Genomic DNA, 13,265 nt, shown 5'->3' with positions numbered 1-13,265 from the left:
CAGAATTTCGTTAGTTGCTATGTGGTTTTCATCTTATTTGGTTACCTTAGCGTGGTTCACTATAAATTCTTTCCTGCAAGCCGGATAGTTAACAGGAAGTGGATGAGCGTCTACATCCACTTGCCATTAGCGTAAGTGCCGATTTACACAGAGAAATCTTCTGTTCATGGGAAAAGGACGTACGGAAAAAAATGTGAGATTTCTATTTCGCGTACTAGCGACACGCTTTGTGATCCTCTTTCGTATTGTCAAACTTAAAGTTGACTGCCAAACATCTTTTGACTGCTGTTTCATTCCTTTTCTTCTTTTGACTGAAAAAGTTTTGGGTTGGTTTCAAATCAAATGGATGACAAAGAAATAGATGACAAACAGCTGAGCGCTGCTTAGGAAATACCGGATGATTGTTGCTAATAAAATAGATTTAATTTACCTTAAAGTAGATATGTCTTAATTTATGGGACATTTTAATGTGGAATTCTATTTTTTTCCATTTCTAGATACTGAAACGCCAAAAAAACCAAAAAAAGTTACACTGCATTTAAAGCCATTTCACGTGAATTTGAAATAGAAATAAAACAACGAAAATTCAAACTAGTTGGGCAATCTTTATTATTTTTATGTGGAACCATTCATGACATTTATTTCCTAAAACTAATATTTTTGAAATGTTGGGCGCAACGGCAACACGAATTTCCACTGGCTCGTTGGAGGACTTCGTTTGGTATCTCTTCAGTAATCTTGGCTTCTAATACCTCAATCGAAGCTAGTTTATCCCCAAAGCTATAGACTTTACATGCCCCAACAAATAATAGTCCAAGGTGTAATATCACACGATCTAGGTCGCCAATCCATTGGTTGGAGACGAGAGATGGATTGCTCACCGAAACGATGACTCAGTAAATCCATTGTTTCATGGGCTGTATGGCAAGTAGCGCCGTTTTCTTGGAACCAAATGCAGTGTAGATCACGAACTTCAGTTTCGGGTATCAAAAGGTCGTTTATCATAGCGCGATAGCGTTCGCCATTTTTTTTTTTGTCGGGACAGACTAGCAAGTACAGCACTCAGACACAATTAAATCCATTGTAATGCATTCAGATACCCTTTTTAATTTTCTTCAAATCTACTCGATCTCCGAAAAAATCTGAGTTGATCGTGTGGTGCCAAAGTGGTCGCTTCTTAACACATAAGTGCCAAAGACCTCAAGCCTTATTCGAGCGAAGGCGAGGCAGACGTACAGAAAGTGATCCACCGTCTCATTGTCCTCTCCACACACTGGGCAGAGTGCACTGTCTGAGATGCCTACCATTTCCATGTGCTTTGCCTATAGAAAGTGGCCCGTTATCAGGTCAACCAGCCTCCTAAAATACAGATCCTTCTGCTTAGTGACAGGAGGATCTGCGCTAGTCGGTCGGACATGATAGGTAACATCAGTTTTGTCTATCTGCAGCCTCTCTTAGCCTGCCAAGCGCGCTTGTGGGTTAGAATAACCCGTTTGCTTTGATGGTTGCAGAAGGGAGTGCTAGAACGGGTTCCGGGCCAAAAAAGTTCGCCATTCACTGTTGCCCATTCACATTGGCGCGAGTCTCGTCTTTGAAGAAAGCACTACGCGCGCTCCAAACGGTTCTCTTAAGCCCAAATATGGCAATTTTGCTTACCGACGTAGCTATTAAGCCAAAAATGGGGCTCATCGCTAAACAAACTTCGGATCCCACAAGGTGGAACTTCGGCGAGTCAACTTCAAGAGTCAAACTAGAGTAAAATTTTGAATTAGCTAAATTTTGTCTGCTTTCAAACCAAGATCTTTGCGTAAAAGCGCCCAAGTAGTGACATAAGATAGACCAAGTTGTTGAGATTGGCGCCCAATCGATTATTTCGGGTCTTCCGTAAAACTGTCATTTACAGCCGCAATATTCTCTTCGCTTTGTTCGTTTGTTAGTCTTATCGAGTCTTATCGGTCGAGTAACATACAATAATTTAAATTATTCTCAATTTGGCAATGGTTTGCCGAATAGTGCGATAGGTAGGGGGGGTTATGTACACCATAAGTTGGCCTGAGCGCGCAATGAACACTTTTCACAGAGCGTCGATTTTCGGAGGACGATTTGTAAAAGTTGTTATGGCGTAAGTCTTTGCACGATCAAATGGCAATGAATGCTGAAAAAAAAATTATGGATCTAGTTTGATAGTAGTCACGCCTGATCTGTCAAAAAAACCCTATTCGAAAAAGTGCCTCAAATCTGATCACCCCTTATATTGTATATGTATACTTGATCTTCAGATTGTGTGAGGTCTCTATAGGCGTGCTAGATCATTAGCACTATTTTTGCACCACAATTGCACCATCTGCGTTTTATTCATCAAATATCGGTCCTTTTTGAGTAAAAGACATTTTGGTACTTTAAGTTTTGGACAAGTTTATTTTACACATTGGAGGAGAAGTGAATTTTTACTTACAAGATTTTCCTAAAATTGTTTTTTTTGTTGTAGTTTTTTGATTTTCCTTGTGTTATTTTTCTTGCCTTTGCTTTCTCTGTCCACAAGTAAGCCCTTACTAATAACTTTCACTTTTTCCTAAATCCATACATTTTATTTTTTTGCTATTCGTTCTTATAGCCTCCTCTTATTTTAAAATTACTCACAAAACCTTATTGCTTTGCTACGCTCACCGCACGCCCACTCTGCGCATTGAACCACTTTTCCCATTCACCAGCCATCATCGAGTCCCCTCGGGCAATATGATTCGCTTACATCATCATCATAAAATTACCGCAATATTGCCATGAGTTTGGAAGGAAAATTTTTATGCGGTGCGTCATTTTTAATTTTAAATTACTCCACAAACACATACACACATACACGCATACACGCATTACACCGGACGTGCAGGCGGCTCACCTCCACCTGTGCCCCCTTGTTGTGCTCTGTTTTGTCTAAATGGACGCACTTTGCCTGCCTTGAAATTCAATTCAGTTTCAGATTTCAGTACTTTGGCATTTATAGATAATTTTTTTACTCTGTTTTGTTTTTTGCCATCAACATATTTGCGTGTGCTTGCTGCTGGCGCGACTTATAAGCCAATGTGCAGTTAGAATGTACTGACACCAACACAAACACGCACCGTGTAGCCATTTCATAGACTTTTAATCCCCCCGATGCTTTGGCGTATGCCAAATTTACAAATTTGTATGCAAATGTTGCGCAAGCAAACAATTAAAATTTCAATTATCAACGCTGTTTGTCATTTGCGCGGAATTGCAATTTCAAATTGTTGTTATTTAAAACCTTGGCTGGACGATGAAAGCCTTTCGATGGTCAGTTGCGTGTGGCTGTATGTCGCTTGGCTCTCTATTTTTCTTCACAGGACATTTTATTATGTAAATGTGTGCATATTTTCCATTGCTTTTTACAGTCATTTCATTTCGTTTATTAGAAATGTTGAGCAATAGTCGCATTGCCTTGGTTATGAATGCGAAATGATGTGCCATTGCATTTGTGAAAAATATTGCAAATGACTACAAAAAAAAATCAGAGAACGGAAAGTTATAGTTCAGTTTTTGCATCAAAGCGTTGGGATCAAATCATGCAGATGAATGACTTTTTTTGTTATTGTGTAATTTATTTACCAAGTTATGTAATTTAACTAATAAAATCGTTGCTTGAGTAGTGAAAAATAGGCGAATGTGAAGTGGTTACATGACCAGTTGGAGAAAAACTAAATTGCAAGTGATTGTATGATTAATTGAAACAAAACTAAGTTGTGGGTGGTTTTACGAGTAGTTACATAATGTTTAAATTGCAACTAGTTACATGAGTAGTTACAGGTTGCATAAATTTAAATTTGTTCCATTGGCTAAATTTAGAGTGGCTTTATGAGTAACACATAATAGCAAAATTAAGACTAGTTCCATGAGTAGTTACAGAATAGTTAGATAACCAATGGTTCCATGAGTTGTCACATAATGTTAAATAGCAACTGGTTACCGAGTAGTTACAGGTTACATAAATTAAAAATGATTCCAATAGCTAAATTTAGAAATAGGAAGTGGTTTCAAGAGTAGTTGCAAAATAGATAAATAGAAAATTGGGCCATAATTAGATACAGAAAAGATAAATAATAAGTCGTCTCATGAATAGTTACGGAATAGGTAAATTACAACTGTTTAGATGAGTAGTTACGAAACATATAAACTGCAACTAGTTACATGAGTAGTTGCAGGAAAGATAAACTACAAGTGATTTCATGAGTGCTTACAAAATAGGTAAATTTCAACTAGTTACAGAATACCTAGACTAGAAGTAGTTCTATGAGTAGTTACGAGATTCTAAATAATAATAGTCTCTATGAGTAGCTGCGGAAAAGATACAATATAAGTGTTCTTATGAGTGGTTACGAAACACATAAATTACAGCTAGTTACATGAGTAGTTGCAGAAACGATAAACTGCAAGTGATTTAATGCGTGGTTACGAAATACGTAAATTAGAACTAGTTACATACCAGGTAAATTAGAAGTAGTTACAAAAAAGATAAACTACAAGTTTTTCATGAGTGGTTACGAAATACGTAAATTATAACTAGTTACAGAATAGGTAAATTAGAAGTAGTTCCATGAGTAGTTACAGAATTGTAAATGATAAATGGGTCTATGAGTAGTTGCAGAAAAACAAACTACAAGTAATTTTACGAGTGGTTATGAAATACGTAAATTACAACTAGTTACAGACTACTCTAGATTAGAAGTAGTTCCATGAGTAGTTACAAAATAGAAAATACTAAATGGCTCCATGAGTAGTTGAGTAAAAGATACACTGCAAGTGTTCTCATGAGTAGTTACGACATACCCAAACCGCAACTAGTTACATGAGTAGTTGCAGAAAAAATAAACTACAAGTGATTGCATGAGTGGATACGAAATACCTAAATTTGAACTAGTTACAGAATAGTCTAGACTAGAAATAGTTCCATGAATAGTTAGAAAATTGAAAATATTAAATGGCTCCATGAGTAGTTGCATAAAAGATACACTGTAAGTGTTCTCATGAGTAGTTACAACACATCCAAATCGCAACTAGTTACATGAGTAGTTGCAAAAAAGATAAACCACAAGTGGGTTCATGAGTGGTTACGAAATAAGTAAATTAGAACTAGTTACATAATAGGAAAATTAGAAGTAGTTCCATGAGTAGTTACGAAATTGTAAATGATAAATGGGTCCATGAGTAGTTACAGAAAAGGTAAGTTAAAAAAAATGCATGAGTGGTTACGAAGTAAATAAATATAATACGACCAAAAAGGGGTGATGTGAGTTCGCTCTGCCGATGCGTTAGCTCCGATGTATATCAGTAACCAGCCGCCTTGGACCCTGGTCCGGAAGTGTTTATTGGGCGAAGGAGTAGTAGCTTTCGTTGCTCCGTGCGAGCGCCGGTCCGTCCGTGTTTTCCGGGATCGGTAAAGCGTGGATCAGGCATCAGGGAGCTGGGGTGGAGCCTCCGAGGGTACACCCGCTCTTGACTATTTCGGCCCACCCCATTATTCATGGTGATCTAGAGCAGAGCCCTTTCGTAAGGAAACCATTGCTCCGCTCGCCACCACAAAAAGCGAATACGCCTCTTACGAGCGGATCATTGCCAACCATAGAGAAATCAAAGACGCTAAATGAAGGAGTTGAAATGACGCCTCAAGAATTTGACGTAAGAGCAACGTCAAAAGAGGCTGCAGATATTGCAAATCTGCCCAATGCGCCGACGCAAACCCCTGTAACTGCAAAGGAAGCAAACGCAGAAAGGAAAAAAACCGCATATTCGCGATAAGAATTTATTCTCAAAATGTGTGCTGAAGAAGAGGAAGCCGTAGAGAAATGTTTGAGAGTGCTTAGGAAGACGAAAGCAGTTCTATTGAACAGTAGGAATACATCCACGGAAATAAAGACCGGAGTCTCAGAGCTACATTCACTATTCGACGTCATGATACGCTGCAGAAGAGGTTGGATTCGAGCTGAGAAAACTGGCAAAGGTCGTCTTTTGCCGGAAACATTAACGAAAGAAATCGGAGGTGACACCCCCGCAACAGCTCGGAAAACAGGTGCTGTCCAGGAGGGTACGAAATGCACCAAGTCCTGCCCAATACCGTATGGCATCAAAATGGAGGATTTGTTTATTTGCCCAATTGGCTTTTGGCTTGGGCAGCTATGTATCTTAACCTAACTTTAGTGGTTCCAAGAGCAATTGCAGAAAATTTATACTGAAAATATTTAGTTTCATGAGTCATACCAAATAGATAAAAATGAAATAGTTTAGTAAGAAGTTACGAAAAAGTTACAACTGATTATATGAGGACCTATGTACATAGCTGATATATAAAAAGTTTTACGCATGTTTCAAAGGCTTGTGAGATATCTGAATGCCTCGAACTCAAGTGTATATTCAAAATTGGATTGCACATTAGCCAGTTTTGTATCATAACGAAAATTTTTCCATATACTTCAAAAGGCAAGCAGTGATAAATGATAATTAATATTATAAATAGTTAATATTCCACCAAATCATCGATCTTTTTTTTTGTTTTTTTTTCGAGCTTAAAAATAGCAAATAAAGATATTTCAATGTTAGGACGGTGATGTCAACGACTATACCACGCTGAAAACATCGGTTTTCGTCCGATCACCGAAATTAAGCAGCGTTCGGCGCGGTTAGTACTTGGATGGGAGACCGCTTGGGAACACCGTGGACTTTGTGCCGTAACTGCAAGACTGTCGGAACTATGCGACTATTCCTCCCCATGATGGCCACTGGAAACAGGATACCCCAGTACGGTCATGTCTATGTTGGGGTCCTGGCTAATATAGTCGGGCGGGAACAGTAAACTTCCTTGGGTAAGTATAAGTCCACAATCCAAGGTGGAACAGCATACGCCGAGGGATGCTTGGCTAGAGGGGGATCTAGTCGCTAGTATGCGGACTTGGGGCGCCCGGGGGCACTGGCTTAGGTGACCGATATACCCCTTTACTCGTGGGAACAAAAATGAATATCAATCGCAATAAAACAAAAAATGGCGGAAGCGGCCAAGAAGGTTTCAACCAAGAGGCTAACAAAAAACCTCAAAAAACAGAGGTGGTCATACCTCAACAGGAAGAGGCCACCATGCCTCACACTAATAAGGAGGAACGGCCCGCAGTTAAAGGCGTGAGAACTGCCGAAACGACTCCGAACAACACCGATGGCGAAGGGCCAACAACGGAACAGCCAAAAAAGCTCAGTGGTGCGGGTAGGAAAAGATTTGCACACTTCCTAAAAAAAGGGCTAACCAGAGAAGAAGCATATGCTAAGACGCTGCAGCCCATGACTACCAAAAACACCGGAAGAGCAACGACGGGGCCGAAACGACTAAGGTCGGTTGAGGACACACCACCCGAAGCAACAGCCAAAAAGCGGCCTAAATATGATGGTCCGTCCACATCGAAAGACGCAGCTCTAAGAAGCAAAAAGTGGCAGCCCACTGCCACATACAAAGATGTAACAACAGGAGTCAGGTTGGCAGTACTTGCTTGGGACTACCCTAACACGGTACGGACGACCTTTACTACCATTAACCATTAGGACGGCGATATTTATTTCATTCGTTGCAGATCACAGAGCTGGAGCGCTTCCATTCGCGTCCTGCGGCTATGTACCCTTGTACCGAAATCCGTACAAATTTCTATAATAACTCAAAGCTGCTTATTGCATCATCGCCTGCTCTTCAGCTGTCAATAACACACAGATTTCGCGATTTATAAATATGTAAATCTATGTGCTTTGTTGTTTTGTTGCGCGATTACCTAACCGCTCATGAAATGCCTACTGCTACTGACACATCCCTACCGCTGCCTGTCCATTTTTCATTTTGCAAATCTGCTCAATCGCACGCATTTGTCGCACGTCGTAGACAAGTCACACATAAAAGTGTGGTGATTTGTAGGAAATTTAAGCATAGATGCGTGCATGTATGTGTGTAGTTATATATATATATGTATGTGCGTGTGTGTGTATGGCATTTATAAACTCATTGAAAAATCTGCACGCTTGACGCCTTTTAGTCAACAAATTGCCAATAAGCCATTGTCGATTCATCAATAATGATCTGCGACTTAAATGGGGATTTGCATATTTGCGCGATTAAATATAAATACTCTGTGTATGTATATGTGTGTGTATGTGTGCGTATACATGTATGCCTGCATGTTTTTTTTTTTGCTTACTTGTTTGTATTTATTGTGCGTTGTATTTTTAAACAGTTCAAATAGTAGACGTGCATTTTTTTATGAAATTTTCCCACTAGAAAAGAAAAAAATTCACAACCAAAAAAATTCATAAAAACTCATGCACAGTTGATTAAATTGTGTATTATTTGCGGTAGTTGTAATTTAATTTGAAATACGCATTAATACATATATGTGAATTTAGTTGTACTACACGTTTTTCTTAACCCTTGTTACCCGTATTGGCAGTTGTTGGTTTAGCAGTAGCACGAGAAAAAAATTGTATATGCAAATGCGAAAATCGCCCAAAATCGGTGGCACGTGACTTTCGTTTTTCACTTTACTACAAATTCGTGTTTTTGTTGCACTTAATGTGTACGCTTCTTGTCAATAGTTGTAACCCACACATAAACTAATGCATGAAAAATACATTTTACATAAGTACAGTAGCTGTACAACGCATTAGGGATGGTAAGAAAATATTGAAAGCTCTGACGGTTGAGAGAATAAGGAAGGTTAGGCTAAATAGCCATCACTACAGAGAGCTAAGAAAGGAAGAGAGACGTATTATCCGAAAGAAGAAACGAGAGGCTGAAATACGTGAGTGCAAGGAGCTTGAGTTGCTGGCCAATAGGAATAACGCCCGAAATTTCTACCCGAAAGTTCGGCGGCTTACAGAAGGTTTTAAGACCGGGGCGTTTTCCTGTAAGAACAAAGACAGCGATCTGGTGAGTGACGTCCAGAGCAATCTTAAATTATGTAGAGAACATGTTAAACAGTGATAGCTACGCATGTCACAGAGAATGTGAAGATCCCGATACCCCAATCGTTGACTCTCGGAATTGTCGTTCTCTTACCCGACCATAACACGGTGAGATTAGCAATAACAAGGCTAAACAACAACAAAGCCGCGTGCGCCGACGGACTGCCGACTGAGCTATTCAAACATGGCGGCGAGGAGCTGGTAAGGTGCATGCATCAGCTCCTATGCAAAATATGGTCGGGTGAAAGAATGCCTGCCGATTGGAATTTAAGTGCACTCTGCCGAATCCATAAGAAGGGCGATCCTGCAATCTGTCCAATTACCGCGGGATTAGTCTACTAAATATCGCCTATAAGGTTCTAGCGAGCGTATTGTGTGAAAGGCTGAAGCCCACCGTCAACCAACTGATTGGACCTTTTCAGTGTGGCTTTAGACCTGGAAAGCGAGATTATACCTAATTTGTCCAAATCCTCGCATAAGCGGTTTTGCAGAAATCTGAAACATCTGCTTTGGACTGCAGAATGCTTTCTACCTCTTACTCATCTCTAAAACTTCTGCGAAATTCGTTATGTAGTAAACCAAATCTGGTTGTTAAATAGCCAAAACCCTAGTGTTGCCAGGAGAAGCCGTATGTTCTGCTTTGAGAAACTCAGCAAGCTCCATGTACTTCGTTAATGGAGTAAGAGCCAATACGAACTCGTTTCTCTTTCCTTCTTGTCAGCCTACGAGAGCAGAAATATTAGAGTGGCTTGCGTGCTTCGACTTACTTCCTCAAGCACTGCCTCAGAGCTCATCCTTGCGCACTTACCTGCATCCTAATTTTCCGGAACAACAGTCTGTCTCGGGTCTCAGTACAGTGTGATGAAATTCTATCGAATAGATAATATACATTTTCCGCAATCTTCATCACTTATAGAGGTAGCCATTCCCGAACTTGGTAGCAGCTTGACTATCTACAACAAAAGCGAGTTTTGTGAAGGGAGATCTGTCATGCTAACCAACTTTGTTGCCACACCATTTGCATTGATCTCAGCTTGAAGGCACCACAATGGTCTGGAAGTCTGTAGGCTTCTCCCAATGAGAGTTGCTGAGAGAATACCCTAGATCTCATTACGATTTCGGAACCGTTTGAAAAGATTGATAATTCGCCATCAACTGTTAGAAGTTCCTTTCTCGGAGATGTGAGTATCGAAGTTGTGGGCTTAATCGATTCCCATTATCTGTTGGTTCGCATTTCTTATCTCTTAGTGTATAGAGATTACAGAATCTCGGTGCTGCTAAGCCCACAGCGATTTTGAAAGAATCATTTGTTGAACTGACGTCCAACTGCTATTTTCTCCTTAATTTTGTATATGATTTTCATTTTTGATTACAAATCATTGATAATTTTATGACTTCTACGGAGTTCGCTCTGACAAATATTGGATGAGTCGTGCACGCACGCGAGTTGAGACTTGGATGTATGACGTTAAGGGGTTACATGGGTTTCGTGGGTTCAAAAAATCGATTTTTTTTATTTTGGCTTATTAATTTCTACAACATCTCAAGAATATTGTCCTAAATTTTCAAGTTGATCCGAATAATAGTTTCGGAGATACAGTCTTTGGAATGTGAGCGCTCCAAGCCGCTTTTATTGTTCTCAAAACTTTAAACGCGTGTTTCAAAGTCGGTTGTAAAATGTTCTCGAAAACTACTCAACCGAAACTCAAAACTGGACAACATTGCAGTGTATTTCAGGCGGAAGTCACTGCCATAAAAGAGGGAGTTAAAGAAATAAAAACGAGAGTATTATCCACAAATGAAGTCTTCATTTACTTGGACAGTCAAGCAGCAATAAAAGCGCTTGAATCAAAAACGCACTCGTCAAAAACAGTTCTAGAATGTTTTAAACTACTAAAGACGTATCTAAGTGCTACAAGGTTCACCTTATCTGGGTACCAGGCCACAGGAACACTGCAGGAAACTGTAAGGCGGATTAACTTGCAAGAACCGGTACAACGCTCGATCTCGAACCGGATAAGGCGCTGATACCCATGCCCATAGCCACTTGTAAATTACTTATAGACAGGGAAACCATCAAAGAGGTAAATACAAGCTGGCAAAACCTCACAACATGCGAGCTAAGCAGACAAACATGGCCGAACTGGAACAGCGGTCGCTCAAAAATCCTATTGAGATTTAACAGAGAAGTTATAAGAAACATAGTAGAGGTATTAACTGGTCATTGTCTGATAGTCAGCCACACCAGAAGGTTAGGACTCCCGTACTTCGATTTCTGTCGAAGCTGTCGTAATACAGAAGAAGTCGAAACAGTCAGATACCTTTTATGTGAGTGTGAAAGCCTACCTATATAATAAGCTCCGGCATTTCTAACTGATGTAGCGAACATAGCGCATCTAAAATAAACGAAGCTTTGCTCGTTTATTAAAGCTACCGGATGGTTTAAAAGGAAGCTCATAAAGTAACGATAAGTTCCAGTGATATCACAATGGAACCACACAATGTCTAAGTGTGTCATTATATTGTGTGATACCTTTGAAAAAATTCTTCTTCTTTTTAACCTCGCCTTATCTTATTTCGTGTCGGCTCTCCTTGTGCGAGGTCTGCAGATCACGTGGTTCTGAGCCGACTCTTCGCTGACATTTTTGCATCGAATGTCGTTGTCCGAGTTTTTGTTGGTCTGCCTGGCCCTCTTTTCTCTACCTCCATCTGAAGCACTTGCCTCACTGCGTGATCTTCTGGTCGTCTCATGTCATGTTATGACATATTCACTAGTAACATCAGACCCCTTTATATCTTCTCTGAGAAAGACTACAACTTCGCATTCTTTTAATTTTTCGGATATTAAAACCTATATTTTAGAGGAAAATGTAAATCAATTTGATTTAGAAAATATTTCAGATAGTGACTAACTAAATAATTTTCTTTTTCTTCCTTTCCTATGTTAAGTATATTTTTTTGTATTACTGAAAAATATTTTTGTTTTTATTATTTAAAGTTTATTATATAAGGTTGTGAAAAAAGTCTTGCGGTATTTCCGCAAGCTTGTCTTTGCAAGCGCGTAGTTCAAGTTGCATTCGTCGCATCGGTTCACGCTAGAGCTTTTTGGAAAGCTCTTTTCACGTGCTAACACGTGTTTGATTAATTGTTGTTTACTTTTAGTCGTTCGTGAGTTATAGTGTCGCATGGAGCAAAATAAAGAGAAAATACGGCATATTTTACAGTACTACTACGATAAAGGCAAAAATGCATCTCATGCTGCGAATAAAATTTGTGCAGTTTATGGACCCGATACAGTTTCCATTTCCACTGCACAACGATGGTTTCAACGTTTTCGTTCTGGTGCAGAGGTGATCGAAGATGCGCCACGGTCCGGAAGGCCTGTCGTCAAAAATTGCGATAAAATCGCTGAATTGATCGAAAGAGACCGGCATAGTAGCAGCCGTAGCATCGGCCAAGAGCTGGGCATGAGTCATCAAACCGTTATAAACAATTTGAAGAAGCTTGGATTCAAAAAGAAGCTCGATGTATGGGTGCCACACGATTTGACGCAAAAAAAACATTTTTGACCGAATGCATGCATGCGAATCGCTTCTGAATCGCAACAAAATCGACCCGTTTTTGAAGCGGATGGTGACTGGCGATGAAAAGTGGGTCACTCACGACAACGTGAAGCGCGAACGGTCGTGGTCGCAAAGCGGTGAATCTGCCCAGACGGTGGCCAAGCCTGGATTGACGGCCAGGAAGGTTCTTCTGTGTGTTTGGTGGGATTGGCAGGGAATCATCCACTATGAGCTGCTCCCCTGTGGCCAAACGCTCAATTCGGACCTGTACTGCCAACAACTGGAGCGCTTGAATGCAGCACTCATGCAGAAGAGGCCATCTTTGATCAACAGAGGCCGAATTGTCTTCCATCAGGACAACGCCAGGCCACACACATCTTTGGTGACGCGCCAGAAGATCCGGGAGCTCGGATGGGAGGTTCTTTTGCATCCACCGTATAGTCCGGATCTCGCACCAAGTGATTACCACCTATTTCTGTCCATGGCGAACGAGCTTGGTAGTCGGAAGTTGTACACAAGAGAGTCCTGTGAAAATTGGCTCTCCGAGTTTTTTGACAATAGGGAAGCGAGCTTCTATAAGAGGGGCATTATGTTGGCATCTCGTTGGGAACTCGTCATCGAACAAAACGACGCATATTTGACTTAAATCGCATTATTATAACCAATTTTATGAACAATTGAAAATTCAATAAAAATACCGCA

General features: G+C 40.2%; 2 pseudogenes; both read left to right on the top strand.

Annotated features, from left to right (window-relative positions):
* Nucleotides 1-6,618: 6,618 nt before the first annotated feature.
* Nucleotides 6,619-6,737, top strand: LOC129236596 (5S ribosomal RNA; annotated as a pseudogene).
* A 283-nt stretch (nucleotides 6,738-7,020) lies between these two features.
* The window catches only part of LOC129238579 (alcohol dehydrogenase class-3-like), a 32,415-nt pseudogene continuing 26,170 nt past the window's right edge, over nucleotides 7,021-13,265 (top strand).

The sequence above is a fragment of the Anastrepha obliqua genome, chromosome 1, assembly GCF_027943255.1.
Source record: "Anastrepha obliqua isolate idAnaObli1 chromosome 1, idAnaObli1_1.0, whole genome shotgun sequence".
In the NCBI taxonomy this organism is placed as follows: domain Eukaryota; kingdom Metazoa; phylum Arthropoda; class Insecta; order Diptera; family Tephritidae; genus Anastrepha; species Anastrepha obliqua.
Note: the sequence above shows the minus strand (reverse complement) of the source record. Positions and strands in the feature narration are given on the sequence as shown.